The sequence below is a fragment of the Chlorocebus sabaeus genome, chromosome 9 (genome assembly GCF_047675955.1).
Source record: "Chlorocebus sabaeus isolate Y175 chromosome 9, mChlSab1.0.hap1, whole genome shotgun sequence".
In the NCBI taxonomy this organism is placed as follows: Eukaryota; Metazoa; Chordata; class Mammalia; order Primates; family Cercopithecidae; genus Chlorocebus; species Chlorocebus sabaeus.
The window spans coordinates 16,563,631-16,580,519 of NC_132912.1; the positions used below are offsets into that span (position 1 = coordinate 16,563,631).

The 16,889-nt window shown below is 40.8% G+C and overlaps 1 protein-coding gene across 16 annotated transcripts in view; it reads left to right on the forward strand.

Moving 5' to 3' along the window:
* PTER (phosphotriesterase related) overlaps positions 1 to 16,889 on the forward strand; it is a 158,738-nt gene that overhangs the window by 18,343 nt on the left and 123,506 nt on the right. For 11 of the 16 annotated variants that reach the window (XR_012093891.1, XM_073018763.1, XM_073018762.1 and 8 more), the window contains one exon: positions 11,086 to 11,168. The exons of 1 other annotated variant lie outside the window; for it this stretch is intronic. The gene's annotated coding sequence lies outside the window, so the exon portion shown is untranslated. Of the gene's footprint in view, positions 1 to 11,083; positions 11,169 to 12,594; positions 13,718 to 16,889 lie in introns of those variants that run through there. 4 more of the 16 variants (XM_073018760.1, XM_073018757.1, XM_073018754.1 and 1 more) reach the window with 3 other exon arrangements.

Sequence of the window (16,889 nt, forward strand, 5' to 3'; positions counted from 1 at the left end):
CTTGCTGGTAAAAGTCACTTTGAGCACTTAGAGAACACATCTTTATCCTTAGTGTGTTCCAATTTAAAAAGTGTTATTACTTTTTTTTTGAAACCGAGCCTCCAAGTAGTTCTGAGGTCTCCCAGGCCAACAGAAACTGAGACAGGGAAAATGAGCAACCATTATCCCCAGAATGCTGTGATTTGCCATAACCAAGAAGACAAGTGAGTTTTCACAGTACAAAAGATATTGCCAGTTGTTAATTCTTCTGTTAATGCTACCAGAGAGTACATATTCTAAATCTGTTCACCTGTGTTTTCAGACTCAAAGCAGCTCTACAACATGTACATTCTTTCCAGTCAAGTCCATTTATCCATCCATCCATAAACATTTACAGAATCCTGCTATGGGCCATCCATTGTGCTAAATGCTGTCCGTAACGCTGTTCTCACTTAAACACTGAGCAGGGATGATTCTTGAAGAATTATGATAATCCTTTTGTAGTTCTCCCGTGGTGTCCCCAGAGAATGCCAGGAGATTAGAGGCCCCTCAAAAGAACACAATATCCTGCCAGTCTCTGCAGTGTGCCTCATTTGTCATTGACACGGGATAGTCATTTTACACCATTGTTGCAACTATGAAAAGCAAACCAAGGAGACCCTTGGAAGCTAGGCAATGCTTTCGGCATAGGAGTTTCCTTTTTTCCGGCTCTTGGTCTCAGGCTTCGGAAGAACAGCTCTGCTCATTCTTCTGTCAGCAATAAAGAACAAGGTCCCACCTTCCATTCTCTCCACTGAAAGCAGTAGAGGTACCCACAGAGGAGAAGAATTCCATGCATAACCTGTTCTTGCTCCCTTCTTGGATAGGGCTGTGGCTGTGTCCATTGCTAGTGTCTGGTGGCTGATATGGTTTGGCTGCGTGCCCATCCAAATCTCATCTTGAATTGTAGCTCCCATAATTCCCCCTGTTGTGGGAGGGACATGGTGGGAGATAATTGAATAATGGGGGCAGTTTCCCGTATGCTGTTCTCGTAGTAGTGAATAAGTCTCACGAGATCTGATGATTTTATAAGGGATTTCCCCTTTCACTTGGCTTTCTCATTCTGTCTTGCCTGCCGCCATGATTGTGAGACCTTTCTAGACACATGCAACTGTGAGTCCATTAAACCTCTTTTTTAAAATAAATTACCCAGTCTCAGTTATGTCTTTATCAGCAGCGTGAAAACAGCCTTCCTTCTTCCCAGAGTCCGTGAGTTAGTGAATACAAAGACTGCAGCCAGTTGCATGCGCTTCATTTCTGCCTCATAGTCATTATCTTTGATACATTTAACCCTTTAGTTGATTATTAAGCATTTCTTCTTTAGGAAAGCCTTGTTTAGTTACTCTCACTACTATGTAATGCCAGTTACTTCAAAGTACTTTGTTTTTGTTTTGTTGAGACAGAGTCTCACTCTGTCACCCAGGCTGGAGTGCAGTGGTGCGATCTTGGCTCACTGCAATCTCCGCCTCCCAGGTTCAAGCGATTCTCCAGCCTCAGCCTCCCCAGTAACTGGGACTACAGGTGCACGCCACCACAGCCAGCTAATTTTTGTATTTTTAGTAGAGACGATATTTCACCATGTTGGCCAGGCTAGTCTCAACTCCCAGCCTCAGGTGATCCACCTGCCTTGGCCTCCCAAAGTGCTGGGATTACAGGCATCTGCCACCATGCAGGGCCCTCAAAGTACTTTGTTTATCATGTGTATTCATTCCGTTTACCTACCTGCTGTATAAAATTTGTTATAAACCTGATTACATTGCAAACTCCTTGAAGACAGGCACCATGTCTGCTTTTCCTATCTCTACGGCAGAGAGGGTCTGACCCAATTTATTACTGTTGTATGAACTGTCAGCAAAAAAAAAAGAAAAACAAAACAAAAGAAACCCTAATATCTTGTGGAAGAACCTTATATTCAATTAAGGATTGTAGGAAGACCTGACTGCAAAGTGGATTGACCTTTTGAGAAGTGAAATGCTTTACTGCTGCCCAGCACTTTTTTTTTAAGCTCTCATATCACAGCAACTTGGCTCCATCACTATTAATCTTATATGGTAATGCAGTGACAATGAGATGATTTCTCTGGAGAATCTATGCTAATACTATTAAAATGCTCTTACAATGTCAAAATGATTGCAGTGTATGCATGTGGGGACCGTGCTTATGCGATTATGATATTATAGTGATGGGCGATTACCATAGGAAACTACTAATTCAACCCTGCAGGGACTTGTATTATGAAGCCATTATAACATGAGATTATAATGACACAATAACTTGGATGCACATTTGTGATGTGAAAACCAAAAGCTAATTTGAATGCAAGTCATATTTCCATTAAATTGTAATTAAACACTGAAAGCAATGCGTGTTTAAATTTGAGACGGAGACATGCAATCCATAAATGAAAGTTGTGGGGAAGGAGTGCATGGCGAGTGTAAGCTTAGAATAGTGTCAAGGTACCATTTGCAACTCTGCCCTTTGGTATTTACTGGGTGTGAAAGCTGTCACCGAAGGTGCTTCTCCAGATTTTCTCCCTCTTTGCTGGTCCTCTAAAGCAGCCAAAAACAGTACCAAGACACAAGAAGTGTGGGTCCAATTTCCGTTCCTATCACAACCGCTAACATTGACAGCCTTTTTGTTTCATTTTTGAAGTAGGCATGAAGCACCTTACCTCCCTTAATACAAGAGACTAAAGCAAGTTTTTTCCATGAAAAATAACCTTTTTTATATGCAACAAAATTACTCCATATTCAAAATCAGACAGAACAGATAAGTGCAAAGGGAAAAAAGATTTTTACAAATCTTTAAAAATTCTACTCCCAGAGATGACCTGTATTAGCATCTCTGGGTATTTTCTTTCAGACTATTCTCCATGCATAGTATCAATGTATTTTTCTTCAAAAATTTGCATTCTACAGCACTTTTAAAACCTACTTAGTGATTCTTCTCACCCCTTCCAGTTGCAAGATGTATTTCTTATCCAAGAGATTGCAGTTGATAAGTTTTGTTTGTTTTTTGAAGGTCAGCTCGAGCTGGACGATTTCACATGTCACTTGGACAAGTATATTTTACTATTAGAGAATCATACTTGGAAAGGTTTATACTCTGCATATGTCAGTTACAGGATGGGTCTATAGTAAATTCTTCAGATTCTACTAGCAGTACTATCGCTACTCTACATTTGTCTCTGTTTAAGGAATCAATGGGGCCTTTGAGAAATCATAGGGCTCTAATTTGTTCTCAAACTGGTAATTATTGTATGGTTTAGATAACTATAGATTATTTTTTAAAAACTAGGAACATTTAGGAACTACGGAACTTGTTAGCTACACCCCTGCATCTGCTAGTTTAGATGTTCTCAGGTTACACAGCAGCTTGTATATATTCCCTCCTAATTATGACTCAAAGTAGTTACAGCTCCTTGGTTTAAATATAGTTGAGTTTTTGCTATTAAGTATTTGCTTTGCACTTAGATATGCTGTATATTTCAGAGTTATTTATTTGTTTGTTTACTTATTTGAGACCGAGTTTTGCTGTCCTTACCCAGGCTAGGATGCAATGGCGCAATCTCGGCTCACCACAACCTCCACCTTCCGGGTTCAAGCAAGTCTCCTGCCTTAGCCTCCCGAGAGTGGCCGGGATTACAGGCATGCACCACTATGCCTGGCTAATTTTGTATTTTTAGTAAAGATGGAGTTTTTCCACGTTGGTCAGGCTGGTCTCGAACTCCCAACCTCAGGTGATTTGCCCTCCTTGGTCTCCCAAAGTGCTGGGATTACAGGTGGGGGCCGCTACACCCGGCCCAGAGTTATTTTTATTACCCCTGTTGCAATGACCAAATGAAGAAGACAATTTAAATTACTAGAGTCTTATTTTTCTAATTAGGAAAAGGAAAGCAGACTGCAGTAAAGGGCTTGCTTCGTGTCATGCAGTGAACAGTGGAATTGAGATAGGTCTTCTGGTCCTGGGTTAACATAGCTTCTTTTTTAGGCTAAGATGTGATGTCACTTTGGGTTAATACTTCTGTATTAATGGAGACCAGAATAACTATTTTTGATGTTCATAGTAAATACTTAGATAGCTTAGTAAAATGAACGTTGGACAAGTTGAGAGACTGGGTTCTAATTTCTTCCAAAGATTAAGGATTCCATTTTAGCATCTAAAATTGAAGTCATCAAATTAAACGATCTCCATCATTTATTCCAGCTCAAAAATTCTAAAATCAAATAGTACTGAACATTAATTAAAATGCAAATATTTTCATTTTAAGCATTATACATTTTAATATTTAATAATATATTTTACCTACTTTAAAAACCATTAATCTAAATTCAAAACCAGTCCTTACTTGGATGATTTGTAATAATTTGACACTTTTTAGCAGTAGATTTGTAATTTGACTCAAACTTTCTTTTTTTGAGAAATTTATTAAATTATTAAAGTCACAGATATAAAGTTGATTGAACAGAGATGAAAATTACAGTCTTTTTTTTTTTTAGAGTCTCACTCTGTTTCCCAGGCATCCTACTGCAACCTCCACCTCCCAGGTTCAAGAGATTCTCCTGCCTTAGCCTCCCGATTAGCTGGGATTACAGGCATCCGCCACCATGCCTGGCTAATTTTTGTAATTTTGATAGAGATGGGTTTCACCATGTTGGCCAGGCTGGTCTCAAACTCCTCACCTCAGGTGATCCGCCCACTTCAGCCTCCCAAAGTGCTGGGATTACAGGCATGAGCCACTGTGCCTGGCCAAAAATTACAGTCATTTGATATATCAGCAATATTGTTAAAGTTCAGTTAAAACTACAGTGAAAGGAGATTTTTACTTACATAATTATATAAGTATATAGATAAATCATTGTGTCAAATAATATTTTATTTTATTTATTTATTTATTTTTTGAGATGGAGTCTCGCTGTGTCGCCCAGGCTGGAGTGCAGTGGCTGGATCTCGGCTCACTGCAAGCTCCGCCTCCTGGGTTCACGCCATTCTCCTGCCTCAGCCTCCCAAGTAGCTGGGACTACAGGCGCCCGCCACCACGCCCGGCTAATTTTTTTGTGTTTTTAGTAGAGACGGGGTTTCACCATGTTAGCCAGGATGGTCTCGATCTCCTGACCTCTTGATCCACCCGCCTCAGCCTCCCAAAGTGTAATATTTTAAATACATGATTTTCTGTGAATTCTTAGGAAGCAGGTGATAGCAATGGTTGAGGTGCTAAATTAAGCTATGGTGCTAGACAAACCTTTCTAAATATTTTAATGCAGCTTATTTTTATGGGGAAAATATATAAGCAAATTAAATATAATTAAATTGCTTTTTACTTACATATATAATTTTATATATAAATGAGTTAATTAAAATTTGTTATTTGATGGTAGAGGTTTTTTCTATTTTTACGTGACTTTTTCTCTAGAGAACTTAGAATTCAGTTAGAGTATTTTCTTGGCCATCTCAAAGACTGGGAAAGAGTGATTATTGCTCTATGACACATGCAGTCATTACAGATTTGCCGTTGACCCTATTGTAGTAAATCAGCTTTCAGGAGTGGAAATCTCCTGTTTGTTACCTTACTTTTAGTGCATCAAATACTAGTCTTTCCCCAAAACACTTCTCTGTCAGGTGCCACACTCTCTTAGGACTAGGCAAAATTTCTTACTTTGAGTTCTTTCCTAGACCATTAATAAAGGCTACCTCTAAAGCAATTTTTCTCAAACTTGGAGTTCCACAAACTCAACAAAATTTTGATTTTGTCTTTTCGTTTTTATAATCATCAAACCATTTTAAGCATATTCTGAATCAATATACCTGTTTTATAACCATATATTGCCCTGGGGTTTCATTATATGCATTTCCATTACTTTTTAAGACTTGAGTGATACCAAATTACTACCTAAAATAACATTTATCTTTTTCATGACTTTTTTTTTTTTTTTTTTCAAACTGGAGTCTGTTTTACTGGAAGCCATGGCCGTATTTCCTAGGACTTTTTTGTTTTTTTCGAGATGAAGTCTCGCTCTTGCTGCCCAGGCTGGAGTGCACTGGCATGATCTTGGCTCGCTGCAACCTCTGTCTCCCGGGTTCAAGCAATTCTCCTGCCTCAGCCTCCCGAGTACCTGGAATTACAGGCGCCTGCCAATAGGCCTGGCTAATTTTTGTATTTTTAGTAGAGATGAGGTTTCCCCATGTTGGCCAGGCTGGTCTCAAACTCCTGACCTCAAGCAATCCGCCCACCTCGGCCTCCCAAAGTGCTGGGATTACAGGTGTGAGCCGTCACGCCCAGCCTTTTCCTAGGACTTTTGGAGAGGTGGTTGGATTGAGAGAGCAGTGGATAATCTGTCAAAGTGGTTTACTTACTTTATTTATTTCCTTTATAAGAAGTACAGTTGGTTTACAAATTAAATCATATATGATGGCTGCATGTGTATTTGTTTTTCTGAGTCTGACTTTAGGGTTTGTTTATACCAGTATCCTAAGGGTAGAACTAAGAGTTAAGACTTGTTGTGAGTTTTCTAGTCTTCGCGATTTTTCCAGCCCTGCGATTTGTACTGTCTTCCACATAATCTACTCTTGTACTCTTTTTTTTTTTTTTTTTTGAGACAGAGTCTCGCTCTGTTGCCCAGGCTGGAGTGCAGTGATCCAATCTCAGCATACTGTAGCCTTCGGCTCCCGGGTTCAAGCGATTCTCCTGCCTCAGCCTCCTGAGTAGCTGGGATTACAGGCATGCACTACCATGCCTGGCTAATTTTTGTATTTTTAGTAGAGAGGGGGTTTCACCATGTAGGCCAGGCTGGTCTCAAACTCCTGGCCTCAAGTGATTCACCCGCCTCAGCCTCCCAAAGTGCTGGGATTACAGGCGTGAGCCACCGTGCCTGGCCACATAATCTACTCTTAATATTACCTCCTTAAGATTGATGCCTGCCGGGCATGGTGGTCATGCCTGTAACCCCAGCACTTTGGGAGGCCGAGGCGGGTGGATCACAAGGTCAGGAGATTGAGACCATCCTGGCTAACATGGTGAAACCCCGTCTCTACTGAAAATACAAAAAATTAGCCGGGCGTGTGGCATGTGCCTATAGTCCCAGCTACTTGGGAGACTGAAGCAGGACAATCACTTGAACCTGGGAGGCAGAGGTTGCAATGAGTTGAAATTGTGCCATTGCACTCCAGCCTGGGCGACAGAGCGAGTCTCTGTCTTGAAAAAAATGGAAAAAAAAAGACTGATGCTCACTCCTCTCTCAAACTGAGGAAAAACTGGAGACAGAGGGAAGAACTCAGCTAAGCTCCTGATAAACCACTTACTTAAAGCTAAGAGATTATCATGATAAATGATAATTGGGATTATCATGATAAATTGGGATTATTGTCCTGTGTTCTTTTATAAGAAACAGGCGATGCATGTTTTTTTTCTTTTTTTTTTGAGACCAAGTCTCACTCTTGTCACCTAGGCTGGAGTGCAATGGCGCAATCTCAGCTAACTGCAACCTGTGCCTCTCGGGTTCAAGTAATTCTCCTGCCTCAGCCTCCCGAGTAGCTGGGATTACAGGCAGGTGCCACCATGCCCGGCTAATTTTTGTATTTTTAGTAGAGACGGGGTTTCACCATGTTGGCCAAGCTGGTCTTGAACTCCTGACCTCAGGTGATCCGCCCATCTCGGTTCCCAAACTGCTGGGATTACAGGCGTGAGCCACTGCACCCAGTCAATGCACATTTTCTTTGGCACACATTTTAGATGTTTATTAATAAGTGTTGGTCGACTCCCAAAGGAGAAATCTCAGAGGCCATGGTTGTTATCCCATTTTTAAAGGTCTTCCACGGGATGCTTACGGAACCTATAGCAATGGACTCTGCCTTTAATGAAAGTGAAATATAGCTCATCATCCTTGTCTCAATAATAACCCCATTTCCTCATTGGTGAAATGGGAACAATTATAATAAATGTGGATTTCGTCTCAAAGTACATCCGATGGTCCGGTCTTCCACTGTTTTTGATGACTCACCTTCTGTTGATCCCTAACCTATTTCACCGGGACATTAGGAGATTTAATTAAAGTGTGTAGAGGATCTAAGCTCTTCAGAGAAACACACAGCATTATTATGGTAGATAACACTTCTGATCTTCCATAATCTCTTGAAGTTAATGAAACCAGCAATATAGAAAGCTGAGGCTTTAATATAGTCAGAGTTTTATGAAGACACATCCATACAATACTTCATTAGTAGTGGTCACCGTTGTGGGATTGAGAGTTCAGAATTCAATTCCTAGGAACTTTCTAATTGTTCTAAACATTTTGATGTAACTTTTTTCCTGTCAATACACACATTCGAGAGATCAGTTAAGTATTCAGGTCATGCTGGTTTTACTCAACTTTGAAGGCTTTTCTATTTTGTTTTCAAACTATGATTATTATAAGTTGGAGCAGGGGGGAAAGGAGTATTTATCCATGTCTGTGTTTTCCCTGACAGACAGTCCTGCTTTTAAGATCCCTGAGGAACAAGGAAAATTACTTTTGTTTCCTGACTCATCTCCTGGTCTCCGGTTTCTCCAGCTTTCAACCTGTACTCCAACTGCCTACTTAATGATCACCCTAATATAGTTCTCATCCTCTGGGTCAAGCCGTTGTGTCAGTATTTTTCACTGTAAGCTAATGTGCAACCTACGATGAGCCTTTATGGGATGCTTTAAAGTCTGGAAGCATGATTCTCATTGCTCATATCATCAGAATGTCTCTGTGACATGCCACCTTCTCCAGGAAGCCTTCTCATTGCTCCAGTATCAGTGAACGTTGTCCATACCCATCTCACAGGGCACTTGCTTTGTACCTGTATCCGTCCATTTTCATGCTCCTGATAAAGACATACCTAAGAATGGGTAATTTATAAAGAAACGAGGTTTAATTGACTCACTGTTCCACATGGCTGGGGAGACCTCACGATCATGGCAGAAGGGAAGGAGGAGCCAAGTCACATCTTACATGGCAGCAGGGAAGAGAGAACTCGTACAGGGGAACTCCTCTTTATAAAACCATCAGATCTTGTGAGACTTAAACACTATCACGAGAACAGCATGAGAAAGACCCACCCCCATGATTCAGTTACCTCCCCCAGGTCCCTCCATGACACATGGGAATTGTGGGAGCCACAATTCAAGATAAGATTTGGGTGAGGACATGGCCAAGCCATATCAGTACCTCTCTCCTAGCATTTACTGCACTCTGCTTTGTATCATAAATATCCTATTAATATATAAAACAATGAGTGTCTCATTACTTACCATGTATGTGCCAGGCACTGTGTTGGTGGCTCCTCTCTTAGGGCCAGGATTGTTTCTTTTTCATCTTTGTTTTCCTGCAAATCTTCTGTTGGAGTTAGTAGATCCTCAGCAAACATTTGCTACATTACATTGAAACGTATGCAGGTGAAATTAGCACATGTTTGGAAAGCTGATTTCCTTGCATTCCCTTCCTATGCCCTGAGAACTTAAGACCCAAGTTGCCCCCTCAGATCTGTAAATCAAAGCAGCTTTTCTTAATATTTCAGGAAGCTTAAAGATCATTGGTCACAAGCCTATAAAAAGGACCTAATGCCAATGAAAACATAGGTTTGCTTGTGGCTGAAATTACATTCCATCAATGTGGAATTGAAGGGTGGATAGAACGGAACTAAATATTTGCTCATTGGTTGAGCAGACATTTATTGAGCATCTTACTCTGTGCAATCGCTGTTTGTATTAGTTCGTTCTCACACTGCTATAAAGATACTACCCAAGTCTGGGTAATTTGTAATAGCAAGAGGTTTAATTGACTCACAGTTCTGCATGGCTGGGGAGGCCTCAGGAAACGTACAATTATGGTGGAAGGGGAGTCAGGCATGTCTTACATGGCAGCAGGAGAGACAGAGGTGGGTGAGAGCAGGGAAAACTGCATCATAAAACCAGAAGATCTCGTGAGAACCCACTCACTATCATGAGAATAGCATGGGGAAAACCGTCCCCATGATCCAGTCACCTCCCATCTGTTCCCTCCCTCAATATGTAGGGATGATGGAGATTACAATTTGAGATGAGATTTGGGTGGGGACACAGAGCCAAACCATATCACTGTTATAGCTTAGAGTTGCACATACTGTTCCAAATATGGGAATGTAGTTAGTTATCAAAACAAAATCTAGTTACAAGTACAGCTCTCCCTTTCATCGGTTATGGTGTCGAGTTTCCCAGACAGGTGTCCAGGCCGGCAGCAGACCACAGCAAGGCAAGGGCTAGAGTCAGAATGGAAGTCTCTGAGCTCCCTGCTAGTGTCTGTCAGACCTTTTTCTGTTATAACTACCATTTTTTTTTTTTTACACCAAACAGGCTAGGTTAGACCATCTAAAAACATGTACCTGCACTGATTCTTTGTTTGTTTGAGACAGAATCTTGCTCTGTCACCCAGGTTGCAGTGCAGTGGCACCATCTCAGCTCACTGCAACCTCCGCCTCCCCTGTTCAAGTGATTCTCGTGACTCAGCCTCCCAAGTAGCTGGGATTGCAAGCCGATGGCACCACGCCCAGCTAATTTTTGTATTGTTAGTAGAGATGGGGTCTCGCCATGTTGGCCAGGCTGGTCTCAAACTCCTGGCCTCAAGTGATCCGCCTGTCTCTGCCTCCCGAAGTGCAGGAATTACAGGCGTGAGCCACTGCACTTGGCCTGATTCTTTTAAACTCTGGATTAGCAAAACATAGTATTGTTATTTGTGCAACTGAATCACACAGCCTTTCTGTGATTCCAAGTTTATTTAAAAATTAAATGGCCTTAGAAAGAAATTCCTGCGGATGGTCGATACATTTAAAACATTTGCCTAAGAGCCATTATCCAGGTTTACTTTTCATAAAGGAAGACTTACGACCATGAATCACCTGCAGTAATTTTACTAAGTATTTTTAGTTTTCTGATTTTCAGTTGACTTCCACCAATGCAGATAGGAAATGTCTTTGGAGATGAAGTCACTTGCTGTTAGTTTTTATATGCTCAAGATTCTGGCTCTTACACTACTCTCCCCTTATCCATGGTTTTGCTTTTTGTGGTTTCAGTTACCCGTAGTCAACCGCAGTCTGAAAATATTAAGATATCTTAAGACGCAGAGAGAGAGAGAGAGGAGAGAAACCGCATTCACGTAAGTTTTATTCCAGCATATTGTTATAGTTCTTCTGTATTATTATTAGTTATTGTTGTTAATCTTTTACTGTGCCTAATTTATAAATTAAAGTTTATCATAAGTATGTATATATGGGGAAAAAAACATAGTCTCTACAGGGTTAGGTACTATTTGCGGTTTTATGCATCCACTGGGGGCCCTGGAACAGATTTTCTGTGGTTAAGAGGGCACTACTGTGGATAGTAAGGGAAAGTTAAAAAAACAAAACAAACAAACAAAAAAGTCCAAAACAAACAAACAAACAAAAAAGGCTGTGTATTCCTATGTAGTTGGGTAAAGAAGAATAATCTAAAATGGCACATTTGCTGCCAGGCACAGTGACTCATGCCTGTAATCCTGGCACTTTGGGAGGCTGAGGCAGGCGCATCACCTGAGGTCAGGAGTTCGAGACCAGCCTGGCCAACATGGTGAAACCCCCTCTCTACTAAAAATACAAAAATTAGCCAGGTGTGGTGGATGGGTGCCTGTAATCCCAGCTACTCAGGAGGCTGAGGCAGAGGAATTGCTTGAACCCGGAAGGTGGAGGTTGCAGTGTGCAGTTGCACTCCAGCCTGGGTGACATGAGTAAAACTCCGTCTCAAAAAGTAATAATAGTAAAATAAAATAGTATATTTGCTGCCTTCTGATAACTTGGAGTGTGAAGATACAGGAAAGTTGAAAAAACAAACCTGGCTTCAAAATCCAGAGCCCAAACACTTTTGGAAAAACATTTTCCATGCTTTTTAATAATTTTTGGCTCTTCCGATTTGAGAAAATAATGTGATATTCCATAAAAGGGCTGTGCTGTGATCTCAGAATTATCTATTGTCAGAAATATATTGAATAAAGATTCCAGGAAAATGGCCAGGCATGGTGGCTCATGCCTGTAATCCCAGCACTTTGGGAGGCAGAGGAGGGCGGATCACTTTAGGTCAGGAGTTTGAGACCAGCCTGGCCAACACGGCAAAACCCCATCTCTACTAAAAATACAAAAATTAACCGAGTGTGGTGGCAGACACCTGTATCCCAGCTACTTGGAAGGCCGAGGCAGGAGAATCACTTGAACTCGGGAGGCAGAGGTTGTGGTGAACCAAGATCAAGCCACTGTACTCCAGCCTGAGTGACAGAGCAAAACTCCATCTCAAAACAAAAAAGATTTCAGGAAAATGTTTAGCTCTTTTTTTTTTTTAAATAACTTTTAACCTCTATTAACTACACATTTATGTTGTTCTTTTCTAGTGCTAATTCCACTTCTATTTATAATCTCTTTGCTTCTGCTTTAATTTTTATTTTCTTACTTTATTATATGCTTCCTTTGTGTAAGTTTCCTCAAACCATTTGTGCATAAAGCTGGACTAAAACAAGCAAGCACCTAGATGTTCATTAAATACATATTATGTACCAGGCACTGCAGGGAACTGAGGACTGAGAGGCAAAGAAGATGTGACTCACCCCAACGAACTCCAAGTCTGATGGAAAAGACATAAAACAGAAGAAGGTAGCTGGGTGCGGTGGCTACTGCCTATAATCCCAGTACTTTGGGGGCCAAGGTGGGAGGATCCCTTGAGTCCAGGAGTTCAAAACCAGCCTGGACAACATAGGGAGACCCCTTTCTCTATAGAAAATAAAAAAAATAGTTGGGTGTGGCAACATGCACTTGTAGTCCCAACTACTCAGGAGGCTGAGGTGGGAGGTACACTTGAGCCCAGGAGTTTTGAGGCTGCAGTGAGTTATGATCATACCACTGCACCCCAGCCTGAGTGAGATTGAGACCCTGTCTCTTAAAAAAAAAAAAAAAGGCCAAAAAACAAAAATCAGAAGAAGTGAATTATTAAGGTGAAACTTGAGGTGCTATGACAGTACCTAGAATTGACATCTTACCTGTATTGCTTGAGCAACAAGGAGGAACCACAGGACAGTCTTCTAGTTAGGAAGAGTCCTGAAGGCTGAGTAGAAGTTGGCCAGAATTGGGAAAGGGTCAGGGAGGAGAGTGGGAGTGGGCTGGATTCGCAAGCTGAGAGCAGAGGCAGAAACCTGCTCAGAGACCTTGGGACGGGAGAAGATGTAAAGTCCAGGAAAGGGCAGGCGAGTGCAGAGTGGGTTCACAGGGTACTATCAGACTCTATGTTCAGATTTGTTTTTTAAGGTTAGAAGACTCAGGAAGAGACATGTTCATGTCTGCATTTTAGAAAGAGCCGTGTATAGGCTTCCTAAGGTGGACTGGAAAGCGGAGAGATTGCTGAGAAGCTTTTACTGGAATCCATCTGTGAGGTGATGGTGGTTCCTGCTAAGATCGTGACTGTGAGAGGGAAGGGGAAGAGATGAACCGAAGAGCTATTAAAGTGGTGGAATTTACAGGATTTAGAAACTGAGTGGGTGTGGGCGAGGCAGGAGTCTTGGATGAAATCTGAGTTTGTTTTGTTTTCTTGTTTGTTCATTTCTGAGATTGTGAACATGACTCACTACAGCCTCGAGCCCAGGCTCAAGTGATCCTTCTGCCTCCGCGTCCTGTGTAGCTGGGACCACAGGTGCGTGCCAACACCCCTGACTAATTTTTGAATTTTTTTTCTAGAGACGAGGTCTCACTTTGTTGCCCAAGCTGATCACGAACTCCTGGGCTCAAGCAGTCCTCCTGCCTCAGCCTCCCAAAGTGGTGCTGGGATTACAGCATGAGCCACCGTGCCTGGCTTTTTTTTTTTTTTTTTTAATTTAAATAGGAGCCTTTGTAGATGTTGCATCAGAGAGAATGTGGAAAATGTAGACATGTCATGTAAATTACCAAGTGCTGGGCTTTTAATTATCCAATAAGGTTGCTATCTATTTTGTCATTGTCGGCTAAACTAGTCTAATTAATCTTAACAGAACTCTGTATGAAGTGGTGTTCGTAATCAATATTTGCCTTTCTCTAAGCAGATTCAGGTTGGAATTGCAGCCTTTCAGTCCAGGGGCAAGTTTCTTAACTTTTCTTGGCCTCACGTTCCTCATAGAATATCAAGCCAGCAATGCATTTGTGAGAATTTGAGATGAGATATGTAAAGTGCTTTAAGCAACACATAGGGGCTTAGTCAATGAACACAAGGCATGATTGTTGGTTCCCAGCTTCCAAGTGAGGCCAAGGGACTCTTATCTTTGTATCTCCCATACACCTTACCTGCCTCACATAGCATCTTACACTTATTAACTGCTTAATACATATTTATCAAATCCATAGTAACTTTTTATTTCATCTTGGTGAGGCTGTTTGCCCTCCATTAAAAAGGTTTCCTGGGAGGAAGCGGTGGCTCACCCCTATAATCCCAGCACTTTGGGAGGTCGAGGCAGGCAGATCACTTGAGGTCAGGAGTTCAAGACCAGCCTGGCCAACAGAGTGAAACCCTATGTCTACTAAAAATACAAAAATTAGTTCGGTGTGGTGGTGGGTGCCTGTAATCCCAGCGACTTGGGAGGCTGAAGCAGGAGAATCACTTGAATCCGGAAAGTGGAGGTTTCAGTGAGCCCAGATTGTGCCACTGCACTCTAGCCTGGGCGACAGAGTGAGGCTCTATCTCAAAAAAACAAAAAATAATTCTTATGGTTCTATTCTTTAAAAAGATTTCTTTCTGTGGTTCTATTTTTTTCGTTTATCTGTACTTAAAATGTATTGTTCTTGATTCTCTTTTTTTTTTTTTAAACTTACAAATGATGACTCGCACTTCCTAATTTCTGATTAGGAAGTTCCCTTCATGACACCCCCGCCTCCATTTCCACTGCTAACCCCACACGTGAGTGTGTTCAAATGAGATCTTGTTCCTGGTCTGGCTTAAGTGTGATAAAAATTATTCAGGCCATGAAGCTTTTTCCAGAATTGTCACTGGGCTTCAAGACTTCCACCAAAGTCAAAATCAGTCAGCTATGGACTACCTCAAACAGCTTGAATTGAATTAAAATGAACCATAGCGCTAGAAAGGCATGTAATTTGATCTGAAATATTGCGCAGGAACAATATCAAATCTCAGGCAAGACAGGCAATTAGCAACTTTGTGATAATAAAGAATCTGAAATAGCTCTTGACTTCATAACTCTCTGCCTGCCTGTGTGTTTTGGTTGGGGGATTCAAAATCTATATTTTACTATTTTACCTGTGACATTAGTGTAAGCATCTGATGGATTTACACTAGTAGCATTGATCTTTTCCCATCTTACTACCTTTGATTGATTATAAATGTCATAAACATTAAAAACTGGAAAATACATTAAATTGTAATGAAAGAAAAAAAAAGATCTATCTTTACTCCTGCTCAAAGATAAGCTTAACATTTTAGTATCTCTGTCTGTTAAGGTCTACTTATATGTAGACACATACACTCCATATAAATTTTTATCATACGTAAAATACTTAAACTAGTTTTGTGTTTTGCTTTCTCAGGTAATTAAAGCATTTTTCTTTATTTTCCTTTTTCTTTTCTTTACATCAAAGAGCATACAGAATATAAGAGCATTTTTCTATGTCATTAAATATTTTTTGCAAATATAATTGAACGGTTGCATAATGTTCCATCCTGTTTATATGTAAACATTCCTATGTTATAAGACATTTTGTTGCCATTCTATATAATGCCACAATGGACTCTTTGAGCATAAATCTTTTTTACACATGTCTAAATATTCCCTTAAGACAGATTCCCACCAGCGGAGTAACATTTTTAAGACTCAGGATACTTACTGCTAAATTACTTTTCAGACAAGTTGGGCAAATTTGTACTTTTGCCAGCGTGATGGCTAGGAGGTTGTCATATCTCCACGCTCACTACAGTCTTCCTGTTTTCACAAACAAGTCGATGAATGGGCTGGATTTGTTGTAACCGTCTCTCAAGTGATGCTTTCTATGGGATTCCCACAATATGACTACTGCTAACTTTTTAGGACTAAGTTACCGTTTTAAATGGAAAGATTTTTTCTTGAATGTGAAGCTGGATATCTATAAATAAAAAATTGCAATTGGTTATTTGGTGTTTCTTGCCTTGCTGGTTATAAGTTCCTTAAATATTATACAGATATTATTTTTATTATTTAGCATTTATCCCATGATAAAACTGGAATCATGTATGCCTAATACGGATTGACTGTGTCTCCACCCACATCTCACCTTGAATTGTAATAATCCCCACGTGTCAAGGGTGGGGCCAGGTGGAGATAATTGAATCACGGGGTGGTTTCGCCCATACTGTTTTCCTGGTAGTGAATACATCTCAGGAGCTCTGCTGGTTTTATAAATGGGAGTTCCCCTGCACAAGCTCTCTTCCTTGCTGCCATGTAAGTCATGGCTTTGTTCCTCATTCGCCTTCCGCCATGACTGTGAGACCTCCCCAGCCATATAGAATCGTGAGTCCATTAAACCTCTTTCCTTTATAAATTACCCAGTCTCAGTTATGTCTGTATTAGCAGTGTGAGAACAGACTCATACAGTCCTTCTCCCCCACCACGTTTTGGGGCTTATCTGGGGATAGTAATTCCTAATAAATACTTTACTTCTTTGGTATTTGGACTTTTGGACAGCTTTTTGAAATTTGAACAGTTTTCTATCATGTTGTACCCTCTGGAATTTATGAAAGTAAAATACACTGTGCTTCAGGTTTAGTTTGTAGAAGTGAGAATTTTATGTACGTAGCTTCTATTCTCTTCATTTCTCACTAAGAAGTCAAAATTTAAACCAGACTTCCT